Raw genomic sequence first — 17162 nt, forward strand, 5'->3', positions numbered from 1 at the left:
GGCACTGCTAGACAGGTGTGAGCTGGGAGGACTGCTGCTTCCCAAGGTGTGTGTGTGACACTGCCCCCCCACCTGTGACACTGCCTCCCACCTGTCCCTCTGCCTCCCACCTGTGACACTGCCTCCCACCTGTCCCACTGCCCCAAACCTATAAAAATAACGAAAAGACACTCCCCATCTATATACCATCCCCTCTGTATATATACATAGTTACATAGTAAGTGAGGTTGAAAAAGGACACAAGTCCATCAAGTCCAACTTATGTGTGTGATTATATGTCAGTATTACATTGTATATACCTGTATGTTGTGGTCGTTCAGGTGCCTATCTAATAGTTTATTGAAACTAAATCAATGCTCCCCGCTGATACCACTGCCTGTGGAAGGGAATTCCACATCCTTGCCGCTCTTACATTAAAGAACCCTCTATGTAGTTTAAGGTTAAACCTCTTTTCTTCTAATTTTAATGAGTGGCCACGTCTCTTGTTAAACTCCCTTCCGCAAAAAAGTTTTATCCCTATTGTGGGGTCACCAGTACAGTATTTGTAAATTTAACCACTTGACAACTGGGCACTTAAACCCCCTTCCTAACCAGACCAATTTTCAGCTTTTGGTGCTCTCACATTTTGAATGACAATTACTCAGTCATGCAACACTGTATCTTTATGAAATTTTTGTCCTTTTTTTCACACAAATAGAGCTTTCTTTTGGTGGTATTTAATCACTGCTGGGTTCTTTATTTTTTGCGCCGTAAAAGAAAAAAGACCGAAAAATCTGTAAAAAAATACATTTTTCTTCATTTCTGTTATAATATTTTGCAAATTAGTAATTTTTCTTCATATATTTTGGCCAAAATTTATACTGCTACATATCTTTGGTAAAAATAACCCAAATCGGTGGATATTATTTGGTCTTTTTGAAAGTTATAGAGTCCAAAAGCTATGGTGCGCATATCTGAAAATTGATCACACCTGAATTACTGACGGCCTATCTAATTTCTTGAGACCCTAACATGCCAGAAAAGTACAAATACCCCCCAAATGACCCCTTTTTGGAAACAAGACATTCCAAGGTATTTAGAAAGATGCACGGTGAGTTATTTGAAGTTGTCATTTTTTCCCACAATTCTTTGCAAAATCAAGGGTTTTTTTTACTTTTTTTTTTTCCCACAAAATTGTCATATTAGCAGGGTATTTCTCACAGACCGCATATGCATACCACAAATTACACCCCAAAACACATTCTGCTATTACTCCCGAGCATGGTGATACCACATGTGTGAGACTTTTACACAGCGTGGCCACATACAGAGGCCCAACATGCAGGGGAGCACCTTCAGGCGTTCTGGAGCACCCAGGCCAATTCTGACATTTCTCTCCTACATGTAAAAATCATCATTTATTAGCTAGAAAATTACTTAGAACCCCAAAACATTATATATGTTTTTTTAGCAAAGACCCTAGAGAATACAATGGTGGTCGTTGCAACTTTTTATCTCGCACGGTATTTGCGCAGCAATTTTTTTAACGCGTTTTTTTTTGGAAAAAAAAATGTTTTGTGCTTTACAAAAACCAAAACAGTAAAGTTAGCCCAATGTTTTTGCATAATGTGAAAGATGAAGTTACGCCGAGTAAATAGATACCCAACATGTCACCCTTCAAAATTGCACGCGCTTGTGGAATGGCGCCAAACTTTGCTACTCAAAAATCCCCATAGGCGACGCTTTAAAATTTTTTACTGGTTACATGTTTTGAGTTACAGAGGAGGTCTAGGGCCAAAATTATTGCTCTCGCTCTACCGATCGCAGCGATACCTCACATGTGTGGTTTGAACACCGTTTTCATATGTGGGCGGGACTTACGTATGCGTTCGCTTCTGCATGCGAGCACACAGGGACAGGGGCGTTTTAAAAAAAATTTATTTTTTTTTATTGTTCATTTTACTTTATTTATTTTAGTTTGATGCTTTTTTCCAAAAAAAAAAATTTTTGACCACTGTTATTCCTATTACAAGGAATATAAACATCCTTGTAATAGGAATATGGCATGACAGGTCCTCTTTACAGTGAGATATGGGGTCAATAAGACCCCACATCTCACCTCTAGGCTGGGAAGCCTGAAATTAAAAAAAAAAAAAAAAAAAAGATCCTGGCTTCGATCGTAGCGGTGAGTCGGTAGAAGCACCGCAAGGCGGCGGGAAGAGGGGACCTCCCCTCTCGCCTCCCGTAAGAACGATCAAGCAGTGGAACAGCTGCTATGATTGTTCTCATGGTGTAGGGAATCGCCGGCTGAAAAAGCTGATATCTGAATGATGCCTGTAGCTGCACCCATCATTCAGATATCTCCGCACAAAGTCAAGGACGTTGTATGACGGCCAGCGGGCGGGAAGTGGTTAAAACGCTTTTTTTTTTTTTAACACAAAGTTGTCCATTTATACAATATTTCTACCACATAACATGTACATGCCAAAAATGACACCCCAAAATAGATTCTCCTGCTCCTCCTGTGTGAGACTTCCACAGCCTGGCCACATACAGAGGCCGAGTACAGCTGAGCATGGCTCAGCATGGCAGGGTATGGCGGGGTATTGCGGAGTATGGCGGGGTATTGCGGAGTATGGCGGGGTATTGTGGGGTATTGCGGGGTATGGCGGAGTATGGCAGAGTATTGCGGAGTATGGCGGGGTATGGCGGAGTATTGCGGGGTATGGCGGGGTATGGCAGAGTATGGCGGAGTATGGCGGGGTATGGCAGGGTATTGCGGAGTATGGCGGGGTATTGCGGGGTATGGCGGAGTATGGCGGGGTATGGCGGAGTATGGCGGGGTATTGCGGAGTATGGCGGGGTATGGCGGAGTATGGCGGGGTATTGCGGAGTATGGCGGGGTATGGCGGGGGCATGGCAGAGTATGGCGGGGGGCATTGCAGAGTATGGCGGGGGGCATTGCAGAGTATGGCGGGGGGCATTGCAGAGTATGGAGGGGGCATTGCAGAGTATTGTGGGGGCATTGCAGAGTATTGCACAGCATTGCAGAGTATTGTGGGGGCATTGCAGAGTATTGCAGAGTATTGTGGGGGTATTGCAGAGTATTGTGGGGGTATTGCAGAGTATTGCACAGCATTGCAGAGTATTGTGGGGGTATTGCAGAGTATTGTGGGGGTATTGCAGAGTATTGTGGGGGTATTGCAGAGTATTGCACAGCATTGCAGAGTATTGCACAGCATTGCAGAGTATTGTGGGGGCATTGCAGAGTATTGCAGAGTATTACACAGCATTGCAGAGTATTGTGGGGGTATTGCAGAGTATTGCACAGCATTGCAGAGTATTGTGCTGGTATTGCAGAGTATTGCACAGCATTAGTAGTGAGGGATGGCTGAGCATGGATGGATGGATGTCTCTGTGCAGCGCTGTGGGCACTACACATACAGCCCACAGCGCTGCAGACATCCATACATCCCCCTCCCCGCTCACAGTGTACCGATCGGTACACAGGAGGGGAGGAGAGGAACCGGCGTCATCAGATGACGCCGGTCTGTTTACATGTGATCGCGCCGTCATTTGACGGCTCGATCACATGGTAAACGGCCGCGATCAGCGGCCATTTACCGGGATCCGTGATGCGCCGGGTCCTCTGGACCCGGCGGTCACGGATGTGTTCGGGTGCGCGCCCCAGGGGGCGCGCGAGAGGGGAATTCTGGGAGGACGTCATAGTACGTCCACCCAGAGTTATCCAACCGCCCTGCAGCCGTCATTCGGCTATGGGCCGGTTGGTAAGTGGTTAAATCATATTCCCTCTCACACTTCTCTTCTCCAGAGAGAATAAGTTCAGTGCTCACAACCTTTTCTCATAACTAATATTCTGCAGACTCTTTATTAGCTTTGTTGCCCTTCTTTGTACTCGCTCCATTTCCAGTACATCCTTCCTGAGGACTGGTGCCCAGAATTGGACAGCATACTCTAGAGTCTTGTAGAGTGGGAGAATTATTGTTGATCCCCTTTTTAATGCATGCCAATATTCTGTTTGCTTTGTTAGCAGCAGCTTGGTATTGCATGCCATTGCTGAGCCTATCATCTACTAGGACCCCCAGATCCTTTTCCATCCTACATTCCCCCAGAGGTCCCCCCCCCCCCAGTGTATAGATTGCATTAATATTTTTGCCACCCAAATGCATTATTTTACATTTTTCTACATTAAACCTCATTTGCCATGTAGTTGCCCACTCCATTAATTTGTTCAGGTCTTTTTTCAAGGTTTCCACATCCTGCAGAGAAGTTATTGCCCTGCTTAGATTAGTATTGCCCGCAAATACAGAGATTGAACTGTTTACCCCATCCTCCAGGTCGTTTATGAACAAATGAAATAGGACTGGTCCCAGCACAGAACCCTGGGGGGGACCCCACTACCCACCCCTGACCATTCCAAGTACTCCCCATTTATCACCACCCGCTGAACTCACCCTTGTAGCCAGTTTTCAAGCCATGTACTCACCCTATGGTCCGTGCCAACGGACCTTATTTTGTAAAGTAAACGTTTATGGGGAACTGTGTCAAATGCTTTTGCAAAATTCAGATACTCCACGTCTACAGGCCTTCCTTTATCTAGATTGCAACTCACCTCCTCATAGAGGGTTAATAGATTGGTTTGGCAAGAACGATTCTTCATGAATCCATGCTGAATACTGCTAATAATATCGTTCTCATTACTAAAATCATGTATACAATCCCTTATCATCCCCTCCAAGAGCTTGCATACTATTGATGGTAGGCTAACTGGTCTGTAATTCCCAGGGATGTATTTTGGGCCCTTTTTAAATATTGGTGCTACATTGGCTTTTCTCCAATCAGCTGGTTCCATTCCAGTCAGTAGACTGTCAGTAAAAATTAGGAACAATAGTCTGGCAAATACTCAACGGAGTTCCCTAAGTACCCTAAGTACCCTCGGGTGCAAGCCATCTGGTCCCGGTAATTTATTAATGCTATATCTCTCCCATCTATATACCATGACCACTGTATATATACCTCCCCCTCCCCCATCTATATACTGTCACCTCTGTATATATACCTTCCCATCTATAATTCATCACCTCTGTATATATACCTCCCCATCTATATACCATAACCTCTGTATATATATACCTCCCTATCTATATACCATCACCTTTGTATATATATATACCTCCCCATCTATATACCATCACCTCTGTATATAGTGGCTAGTGAAGCGATCTGTGTGTGATCAGCTGCATTGGAGGCGAGAGGAGAGATTTGGGGTCTAATAGACCCCAGTTTTCTCAATAAAGAGGACCCGTCACGGCCCATGCTATTACAAGAGATGTTGTTAATCCCTTGTAATAGCAATAATATTGATCATAAAAAAAAGTTAAAGGTACAGTGTTCAAAAAAAATGTAAATAATAAAAAAATTTAAATAAAAAAAAATAAAATGAATAAAATAACAAATTAAAAAAAAAAAAAAAGGTATTGGTAATTGGTATCGGCGAGTACTTGAGGAAAAGTATCGGTACTCGTGCTCAGTTTTAAAAAACTGGTAGCGGAAACCCTAGTCTGCAGGAGCCAGAGCATCGCACCTGCAACCCACTGATCGCAGTTAGAAAGACTTTGTAGGCTCCAATGAAAATAGTAAGATAGGTGCATTTATTTATTTATTTATTTTCAAAAGGTGGCAGGCTCCTTTAAATCTATATGTAATAAAATAATAATAATTATTATTATTAATGTGACAGTTCACCTCTGCGTTTACAGTTACATTGAAAATGTTCCTTACTTTGATTCAATATAAATAGAAAATGACTTTGGTCTTAAGGTATTGCATAGAAATTTCTGTGAATGGTGTCACAAAACGTACTCTGGAGACCTCTGGTGGCTGAAACACGCACTACTTAAAGTGAACTTGAGAGAAAAGCAATATGGGAGTTGCTATTTCTTACATACAGACTGTGGGACTATCATCATTCACTACCTAACAAATCAGTGACCCGAAACAAAAATACTGCTACGTTACAGTTGAAATTATTTTAAAACTCCATACTTTGTATTGACTACTTGTTTGAGCAGTTTTACAGTCTACTTTAAACAATGGTGACAATGATACAACTGCGGTCCTAATTCTTGGCAACTATCGCCTATCTGTTGCCTCAGTAGCCAGTGAAGTCTGAACATTCATTCTGAATGTATGTTCCATGTTTGTGATTCACGAGATAGTGATTCCAGGATCAGGATAAAAGCTCTGGAGATTGTATTTTAAAATACCCAGCTAGAAAAAGTCATCCCTATGTTCCTATTCATACACGTTCCTGTTAAAAGTTAAAGTATAAAGTTAAAGTAAACGATTCAGTACCATAGAGGCAATGAAGAGGCTTCAGTAGTGGTATACCATTATGTGAGACCTCTAATGCCAATAGAGCCTTGAATCTGGGGTCACTTAGATGCCAACAACCTTTCCTTATGGTTACGAACCTTATGTTTCCCCATGGTTTCACTATGTTTATGGCTGCCCCTCCTGCAAGTACTACATTGGCCTTTTATAAAAAAAAAAAAATGTAAATACTCTTACAAGGAACCTGTCAGGATAAAATCATGGAAGCTAATGTTACTGACTTGCTTTTGGAGGTGCACACCCTGAGGTTGGCATCCTTGTCTTTTCTTCACTGCTTTGAGGTTCTGCACCCTAGAACAAGCATGTGTCACGTGTCTGGGGCACTCACATGATTGTTCTGGGTCACTGGGTAGTGAAGAACAGATAAGGATGAGAATCAGCCTTCACCTGTAAATTCAAGTCAGTGATGGCAGCTTCCATACTTCTATCCTGACTGGTCCCTGTTAAGGCTGAACTCTATAAAGATATAAAAGACACACGTTATTGCAGCTCTGTAATCCTTAATACGTTATTACATGTATTTGCCAAATACAAGCAGTGTACAAAATGACCTGAATTTGAGCTCTTATCAGCCTTTTACACTCCCTGTACAGCAGGGCTGGAGTGTGTGAAGAAGAAGCAGTACAAGGAGCCAATCAGTTCATGTGCTGACAGTTGGCATGCTGATAAGAGGAGAAAACAGAGTGACAGAGCTAATCACTGTGCTGCTTCTTCTTTTACTGTCCAATCATAGACAGGTCCAGGATGATCTGGATTTAGAGGAAGTGGGTTGAATGATACTGGCCACCAGACTGAGGAGTGGCAGAAAAAAAAGTAATCTGGGGGAAATCTCTGTAATGTAGGTGAATATTGAAACAACAACTGTTTTATCTCTTCATGTTCTGTTCATTTTTGATATTTGACTAAAATTCTGCTTTAAAGTGGTTGTAAAACAGTTTTGGCATAAAGCTCTGAAGCTCCAGAAAGGTACAGTATGTCACAAAAGTGAGTACACCCCTCACATGTCATTTTTTAAATATTTTATTATATCTTTTCATGTGACAACACTGAAGAAATGACACTTTGCTACAATGTAAAGTAGTGAGTGTACAGCTTGTATAACAGTGTAAATTTGCTGTCCTCTCAAAATAACTCTGGTATTACTTGTTGGAATTAAAGGAGCAATGGGGAGGAGAGGAGCTAAAACAACTTAAGTGGAAGGTGCGAGTCATCAGTCTATGAAAACATTAAAATCATATTTGATCCAGGATAAGGTGGACCATGCAGTAGAAAATGAAGATGGGGTGACTTTACCTTCATTAGAGCTAATAGAAAAGAAAGCCTGTGAAGGAGAAGAAGAGGTAGTGGAAACAGGGGTTAAAATAATGTCAGAAAATACTCAAATGTTAAGATTTTCCCACTCTCTACAGCTGTGGGCCCGCTTTCCAGCCTGGTGAGCCCGCTTTCCAGCCTGGTGGGCCCGCTTTCCAGCCTGATGTGCCCGCTTTCCAGTCTGATGTCTCATTGCCCGCTGCTCAGCTCGACGACCTGGAACCTGTTGCCCAGCCTGATGTGTTCCTGTCCGCTGCCCAGCCTGATGTGTTCCTGTCGCCTGCCCAGCCTGATGTGTTCCTGTCCGCTGCACAGCCTGATGTGTTCCTGTCTGCTGCTCAGCCTGATGTGTTCCTGTCTGCTGCCCAGCCTGATGTGTTCCTGTCGCCTGCCCAGCCTGATGTGTTCCTGTCCGCTGCCCAGCCTGATGTGTTCCTGTCCGCTGCCCAGCCTGATGTGTTCCTATCCGCTGCCCAGCCTGATGTGTTCCTGTCGCCTGCTCAGCCTGATGTTTTCCTGTCCGCTGCCCAGCCTGGTGTGTTCCTGTCCGCTGCCCAGCTTGGTGTCTTCCTGTTCGCTGTCCAGCTTGGTGTGTTCCTGTCCGCTGCCCAGCTTGGTGTGTTCCTGTCCGCTGCCCATCCTCTCTGTCCTGTTTGTTTCCCTTCCCCAGCTGCTGACCTCCCATTGACGACCCTGGCCTGGCTCTGTTTATGATCTCAGTATTTCCCTTACATGTATATATTTGTTCTGTTATTATTATTATTTATGGGGTTCTGTTTTGTATTGGTTGTCGTGCATTGAGTGATATTGAAGGTGGTTGTGTTATATTTATTCATTTATCTTTAATAAATCATTTATAATTTCACTTATACACGTCTGGGTTTCCTCTGTTGCAGTCCACACAGTTCTGGTCTTATCTGGTACATGACACAGGGGATGCCCCACTTGGCTGCACGCCTATTTAGGCAGCAGCTGGGCGGGACACAACATTGATTTTTAATGTATTCTTGGGAGGGAAGAGGGAGGAAGAGAAATTTGGGGATTTATGTTTCACAAGTATATGTTTTTTTGTGGTTATGTTGTAAGTTAGTAGAGGGTAGTATTCCTAGAGCAGAGATAGAACCCTATTTTTATTCCTATATACATAGTACCTTTTCTTTTCTTTCTAAAATATGGCCCCTTTGAATAAAGTTACTTATAATGTCAGAGGTTTACACAGCCCAAATAAGAGACACCAGATCTCTCGGGAATTAAAAGCATTCTCGGCTAACATAGTATTTTTACAAGAAACTCATTTGAAATGGTCATCAAAAATCAATTTGGGCTCTAAAATCTTTCCAACGTGGTTCCATGGGTTCTCCTCCAATAAGAGATCTAAAGGAATGGCGATAGGATTTGACAGAAATACACTGTTTAAACTGAAAGCAATAGAATCTGATCCCGAAGGACAATTCTTGTTTATTAAGGGCTCTCTGTTTAATATTATCTGTACGTTGGTGAATGTATACTGTCCAAACACTCGTTCTGCTCTCTTTTTGAAGAAGGTTATGAATAAATTGGAAGCTTTTAGAAAGGGGAGATTGATAATAGTGGGCGACTTTAATTTTGTTTTTGATCCAGCTTTAGAAACTCAACCTCTTTCTCTACGGTCAGAGGGTAAATACCTGAGGGCAATTAAACAGAAGTTACATAAACAACAATTAGTAGAGGCATGGAGAATCTTACATCCTAGGGGCAGAGATTTTACCTACTATTCTCTAGTACACTCATCCTATTCAAGAATTGATTATATTCTTTTAGACCATCAGCTTTTAGAGGGACTGGTAAAGGCAGAAATAAAATCAATAACTCTCTCAGATCATGTCTCGGTTGTGGTGGCCCTGGATTTAAAGGACCTCCCGACCAGGCAGAAATCCTGGAGATTGGACGAGTCCCTTCTACATAATTCTAGAATAGTAACGGATTTAGAAAGTGATTTGTTATACACCCCATTGGATCTATCTAATGGGGAACTTTGAATGAGATAGTAACATTTATCTAACTCATCCTGCTTTTTACGCCCCTCTATTTACTGGGCGTTCTATATGCTACAGTCCTTTTAATAGGACACCTTGCCCTCCTATGTTTTCATTTTTTCACTTCTAATTTTTACTCCTAATCAGTTTTAAGTAACTTGTGTTCTCACCCAGTGGGGCGCGGGGTTGGCCTTTTGTCCATTGACACAGATTGCTCCCATTTGGGGTGTCGGTGGGCAAGGGCAGACCTTGTGTGACCCCCCGCGGTATACAGTGTACTCCAGTTACGCTTCTTTACATTCTGTATTTTGTATACCTTATCCTACTTTATACTGTCTGATCAAGTTCGATCGTTTTGGCAAGAATCTATATTTTGTCATCCCTATTGTTTGTATCCCTCCAACACCCCTGCGTGGGTGTATTTTTGCCCTAATGTTACCTTCTTTATTTACAATAAAGCTCTTTTGAAAAATGAAAAAAAAAAAAAAAAAAAATGATTTGAATTTATTTTTTAAGGAAAATGACAATATTGCCCCGGCCGTTCTTTGGGTAACTCAAAGTTTTTATGAGAGGAAGGTTAATAGCAGAGGGAGCTAAGAGCAAGAGAATTTGGCTGGCTCAGAAAATAACTCTTCTACAGGAGATCCAGGACCTGGAACAGATACATAAAAGATCTGTTGCAGATCCAGCATTGGCCAAATTGATAGAAAAGAGAGGCATTTAAGGACTTAATGGAGCAGGAAACGAAAATGGGCTTTTACTTGTGTACTGTATACTTGAGTATTGCGAGTGCACGTAGGTCTGCGACTGTTCTGCGATTGCACGTAGGTCTGTGAGTACCTGTGTATTGTCTTGTTGTGTACCTGTGTATTGTCTTGAGTATAAGTGCCAGGAAGCTAGCTGTTAGGTAATTTGGACAGGGTAAAATCCCCAAATCCTCACTAAATTTAATAGGTACGATGCCCGGCGGGTGTGGAGAGGCGACTCTTTGTACATCTTGCGGCATGTATGCGTTCCTTGATCATCCGATCAAGGGCGAATACTGCTGTGCAAAATGTAAGCACATTGTTTCCCTGGAAGCCCAGGTTCTGAATCTGGGGAAGCAACTGTCAGCACTGAGAAGTCCCTCCATACTAAAGGTGAGCCAGGAACATACACGGCAGGTGCCGGCAGGGGCCAGCACAGAGGCGGGTGGAGACAAAGAGGTGCAGGTACTAGCAAAGAGTAGATGGGTGACAGTCAGGAGGGGTAGAGGGGGAAGTGCCAGGGAGGCCGATCCAGGACTGGAGCATCCCAATAAGTACGCTCCATTGAGTGACATTGGTGAAACCAGTCAGGGACCAGCACTGCTGGAGATGAGGGACTCTCCTAGCTGCCAGGGGAAGAACTCCTCCAGTGAGAGTGCGGGGGCAGCAAAGGGAAAGGAAAGACAGATCTGGTGGTAGGGGACTCAATTCTTAGAAGGACAGAGAGGGCAATCTGTAACCAAGACCTGAAGCGCCGAACAGTATGTTGTCTACCGGGCGCTCGGGTTCGGCACATCACGGATCTTGTGGACAGATTACTGGGAGGGGCTGGGGAAGACCCGGCTGTCATGGTGCACGTTGGCACCAATGACAAAGTCAGAGGCAGATGGAGTGTCCTAAAGAACGATTTTAGGGACTTAGGTGCTAAATTGAGGAAAAGGACCTCCAAGGTAGTGTTCTCAGGAATACTACCGGTACATCGAGCCACACCAGAAAGGCAGAGGGAGATTAGGGAAGTAAACAAGTGGCTGAAGAGCTGGTGTAGTAAGGAGGGGTTTGGGTTCCTGGAGGACTGGGCCGACTTCTCAGTCGGTAACCGGTACTATAGAAGGGACGGACTGCACCTAAATGAGGAGGGTGCAGATCTGCTGGGAATGAAGATGGCCAAAAAGTTAGAGGGGTTTTTAAACTAGGCGATGGGGGGGAGGGTCCAGAGACAGTGATAGCCAGCGTGGAAGATATTCCAGAGGGTAGTATTGGGGGCATTAGTGGTAGGTTAACCAAAGCACAAAAACACAAGGTGAGTATAGTAGCAAGTCCTAGTTGCAATCTTGAAACACCCAATACGAGGACAATATGCGACCGGTCTAAACTATGTGGCATGTTCACCAATGCCAGGAGCATGGCGGACAAGATGGGTGAACTAGAGATACTGTTGTACAAGGAGGATTTGGATTTTGTGGGAATTTCAGAGACCTGGTTCAACAGCTCTCATGATTGGCTGGCAAACATTCAAGGGTATACCCTATACCGCAAGGATAGAGAGGGTAAAAAAGGGGGAGGGGTATGCCTATATATCAAGAATAATGTACAAGCGAATGTGAGAGATGACATCATTGAGGGAGCTAGAGAGGAGGTGGAATCCTTATGGGTAGAGCTCCAAAGGGATGAAGTTAAGGGGAAAATAATACTGGGAGTATGCTATAGGCCCCCTAACCTGAGGGAGGAAGTGGAGATGGATCTCCTATCACAAATTGGATTAGCAGCAAGGATGGGAAGTGTCATAATGGGGGATTTTAATTATCCAGACATAGACTGGGCGGAGGGAACCGCGCATTCATTTAAGGCTCGCCAGTTCCTTATTGTCTTGCAGGACAATTTTATGGGTCAGATGGTAGACGCACCAACTAGAAATAAAACATTACTGGATCTACTGATTACCAACAATACAGACCTGATCACAGATGTGGAAATACGGGGCAATTTAGGTAACAGCGATCACAGGTCAATTAGTTTCAGTATAAATCACACAAATAGGAAACATGAAGGGAACACAAAGACACTGAATTTCAAAAGAGCCAACTTCCCTAAACTACAAACCTTGCTAAAAGGCATAAATTGGGATAAAATATTAGGAACAAAGAATATGGAGGAGAGATGGGTTTGCTTTAAGAGCATATTAAATAAGGGCATTAGCCAATGTATCCCATTGGGTAATAAATTTAAAAGAGCGAACAAAAATCCGGGATGGCTTAACTCCAATGTAAAAATGCATATAAAAGCAAAGGAGAAGGCCTTCAAAAAATACAAGGTTGAGGGATCATCCTCAGCATTCAGACTTTATAAAGAATGCAATAAGAAATGTAAGGGTGCAATTAGGACGGCTAAGATAGAACATGAAAGACACATAGCGGAGGAGAGCAAAAAAAATCCCAAGAAATTCTTTAAGTATGTAAACAGTAAAAAAGGGAGGACAGACCATATTGGCCCCATAAAGAATGAGGAAGGACATCTGGTTACAAAGGATGGGGAGATGGCAAAGGTATTGAATTTATTCTTCTCCTCAGTCTTCACGAGTGAATCGGGGGGCTTCAGTAACCAAAACTGCAGTGTTTATCCTCATGACACAACACAGGAAGCACCTCCATGGTTAACAGAGGACGGAATTAAAATTAGACTTGAGAAACTTAACATTAATAAATCACCGGGACCAGATGGCTTGCATCCGAGGGTACTTAGGGAACTCAGTCAGGTGATTGCCAGACCGTTGTTCCTAATTTTTACAGACAGTCTATTGACTGGAATGGTACCAGCTGATTGGAGGAAAGCCAATGTAGCACCAATATTTAAAAAGGGCCCAAAAAACATCCCTGGGAATTACAGACCAGTTAGCCTAACAACAATAGTATGTAAACTCTTGGAGGGGATGATAAGGGACTATATACAAGATTTTAGTAATAAGAACGATATCATTAGCAGTAATCAGCATGGATTCATGAAGAATCGTTCTTGCCAAACCAATCTATTAACCTTCTATGAGGCGGTGAGTTGCCATCTAGATAAAGAAAGGCCGTAGACGTGGTGTATCTGGATTTTGCAAAAGCATTCGACACAGTTCCCCATAAACGTTCACTGTACAAAATAAGGTCACGTTGGCATGGACCATAGGTTGAGTACATGGATTGAAAACTGGCTACAAGGGAGTGTTCAGAGGGTGGTGATAAATGGGGAGTACTCAGAATGGTCAGGGGTGGGTAGTGGGGTTCCCCAGGGTTCTGTGCTGGGACCAATCCTATTTAATTTGTTTATAAACGACCTGGAGGATGGGATAAACAGTACAATCTCTGTATTTGCAGACGATACTAAGCTAAGCAGGGCAATAACTTCTCCGCAGGATGTGGAAACCTTGCAAAAAGACCTGAACAAATTAATGGGGTGGGCGACTACATGGCAAATGAGGTTCAATGTAGAAAAATGTAAAGTAATGCGTTTGGGTGGCAAAAATATGAATGCAATCTATACACTGGGGGGAGAACCTCTGGGGGAATCTAGGATGGAAAAGGACCTGGGGGTCCTAGTAGATGATAGGCTCAGCAATGGCATGAAATGCCAAGCTGCTGCTAATAAAGCAAACAGAATATTGGCATGCATTAAAAGGGGGATCAACTCCAGAGATAAAACGATAATTCTCCCGCTCTACAAGACTCTGGTCCGGCCGCACCTGGAGTATGCTGTCCAGTTCTGGGCACCAGTCCTCAGGAGGGATGTACTGGAAATGGAGCGAGTACAAAGAAGGGCAACAAAGCTAATAAAGGGTCTGGAGGATCTTAGTTATGAGGAAAGGTTGCGAGCGCTGAACTTATTCTCTCTGGAGAAGAGACGCTTGAGAGGGGATAGGATTTCAATTTACAAATCCTGTACTGGTGACCACACAATAGGGATAAAACTTTTTCGCAGAAGAGAGTTTAATAAGACTCGTGGCCACTCATTACAATTAGAAGAAAAGAGGTTTAACCTTAAACTATGTAGAGGGTTCTTTACTGTAAGAGCGGCAAGGATGAGGAATTCCCTTCCACAGGCGGTGGTCTCAGCGGGAAGCATTGATAGCTTCAAGAAACTATTAGATAATCACCTAAATTACCGCAACATACAGGGATATGTAATGTAATACTGACACATAATCACACACATAGGTTGGACTTGATGGACTTGTGTCTTTTTTCAACCTCACCTACTATGTAACTATGTAACTTTAACAGCTAAAAGGTATTATGAAGCAGGAAATAGACCGGGGAAATTATTGGCAGGTTTAATAAACCCAGAAGTAATGTAAACTATATAGAAAAACTGAAAGATAAGAAAAGGGATTTGAAATACTGAACGAGTGCTATTACTAACATTTTACAGGAATATTATCAAGTATTATATAGAGTGAACAATACCCAGAACTTGAACGATATCAAGCTCAGACAAAATAAAATAGAAAAATATTTACAGAAATCAAAATTCCCAGTTATATCAGAAGAAGACGCCATTAAATTAGATGGGGATATTACTACAGAAGAAATACAACAGGAAATTAAAAGCACTGGGGTAGGTAGAAGTCCAGGCCCCGATGGTTTCACTTCTCTATGTTTTAAAAAGTTTATAGGAATTTTAATCCCTTACTTTCGGACATATATGAATTCTATTGGGGGCAATCTAGAGATACATAAGGAGGCATTAGGAGCTTATATATCACTTCTGGTAAAAGAGGGGAAGGACCCAACATTGTGTTCCAGCTTCAGGCTGGATCGGTTTGAAAGAAGAAACATCCGCTATAGACTTGAACATCAAGAAAATCGAAGCAGACGTAACAATCTAAGCATTCACTATATCTGGTCTCCCACAGTACACAGAACATGAAAATGCAATTATTGTAATAAATATAAACTGCTTAATACCTTTTCTCATCGGCAGTATATAGCAGTCTTGTGACTTCTATCAGTGTCTGGTTAAAGCTTGTAGCACCCAATGCTCTGTTCCATCAGCAGATGGATTGGGGACAATGGAAGAAGGGGAGGAACCGAGAAGACAGGATCAAACATCCTTTTTACGCAATGCAGAGGATTAATCCTTTAGTTTCCAGAGTGAATATAACAAGCATGCTTTACTGCATATACAGACTGATTTTTCTGTAGTGGGTTTTGTAACACTTTAAAGACTAAATTCACCTTTTCAGGCAGAATTTCACTTGACATAATAAATAGAAGGATTTTCTATTGTCATTTCTGGCCCAGAAATCCCAATGTGCTTATTTCTCACTTACCTCATTTAATGAAACGTTGAACTTTTGTTGAACATCTATCTGTTCAGATGTTTAAAAATGCTTTTTGATTCCATCACTTCCTGTCGATTGTATCCCACCATGCATTTCCTTGCTGCATCATAAAAGAGGGCATGATAGTGCATGTTTACCTGTCTGGACCGCATCTTCCCTCATTACCATACCACTTCATTTATTTTCCACCCATTATCTGTATAATCTAATTGTACAATCTCTTTTAGATATCCCATCGGCTATGTAGTGCAAGGGCCTGCCTGACTTTATACAAATTGAATTAGTTGTTCAGGTGGGTCATCCTATTCCTTAGTTCTGGTAAATCAAAAGGCAATTGTACAGAGATTATACAATCAGCTTGAATAGTGTATGGCCAGCTTTATACATAGGACAGAGACACTCAGCTATCAGACCCCATTCACATATCCTTGTAGCAGGGACTCACGTTCCCGCATGCGTTTTTTGAGGGGCGTTTTCACTCATCACACAGAGGGAAGCCCATTCATGTGAATGGGCTGCCTACGTGCGAAAATTGCCCCAAAGAAGCTCCAGAATGTTTTTTGGAGGGGAACGTGGTGAGTTTCTACCACACTTTTTGGCGTGTTGCAGTTTGCACCTTTCTACTGTGTGCTTTGCTGTGTTTATCACTCGTGTTTCCACCTGGCAAAATGTGTGTTTGCTTCTGTGTTTGGTGTGCCATTAACAATTAGGCTCGGTTCACACTGCCATGGCCTGAAAGTCACGCGATTTTGCCAGGCGACTTAGGCGTGACTTTAGTGTGTCTTTGAAGCAGCTTCAGGGAACGCATGTATAATCCTTCTGTAATGTTGGATCCAAATCACATCAGTTGAGATGATGATCCGAATTGGATGCAACTTCCATTCAATTCCATGGGCTGAATTGGACAGAATTCGGACCAAAGTAGTGCAGGAACCTTTTTCAAAGTCGGACCGACACAAGTTGGACCAGTTAAGACGGCTCTCATAGGTAAACATTGATTTTTATTGATTGATTTTGTCATGCAACATGTGCTCTCAAAGTCGGAGTGTATGTCGCACCAGTGTGAACTGGGCCTTATTGGCACTGAAAGCGCAACTAGTAGGGCAGCAGCCCCCAGGCTGGACTGATCCTCTGCAAGAAAATTATGTAGTTTACCAGCAGCCTTCAGGGCTTTGCTCCCTGGGATTAGCCAAGGCAGCAGAAATATTCATACTGCCAGCTGCATAGTTCCACGCCCTGCTCCCTGGGATTGGCCAGGGCTGCATAAATATGCATAGTTCCACACCTATTTTCCAGAGAATTCTCATCGCTCTCTGGAAAGCAGAGGGAGCCGTCAGACTGGCAGCAGCTGAGAACCTAATTAATCAGCTGCACCGG

The sequence above is a fragment of the Aquarana catesbeiana genome, linkage group LG04, assembly GCF_042186555.1.
Source record: "Aquarana catesbeiana isolate 2022-GZ linkage group LG04, ASM4218655v1, whole genome shotgun sequence".
Classification (NCBI taxonomy): domain Eukaryota; kingdom Metazoa; phylum Chordata; class Amphibia; order Anura; family Ranidae; genus Aquarana; species Aquarana catesbeiana.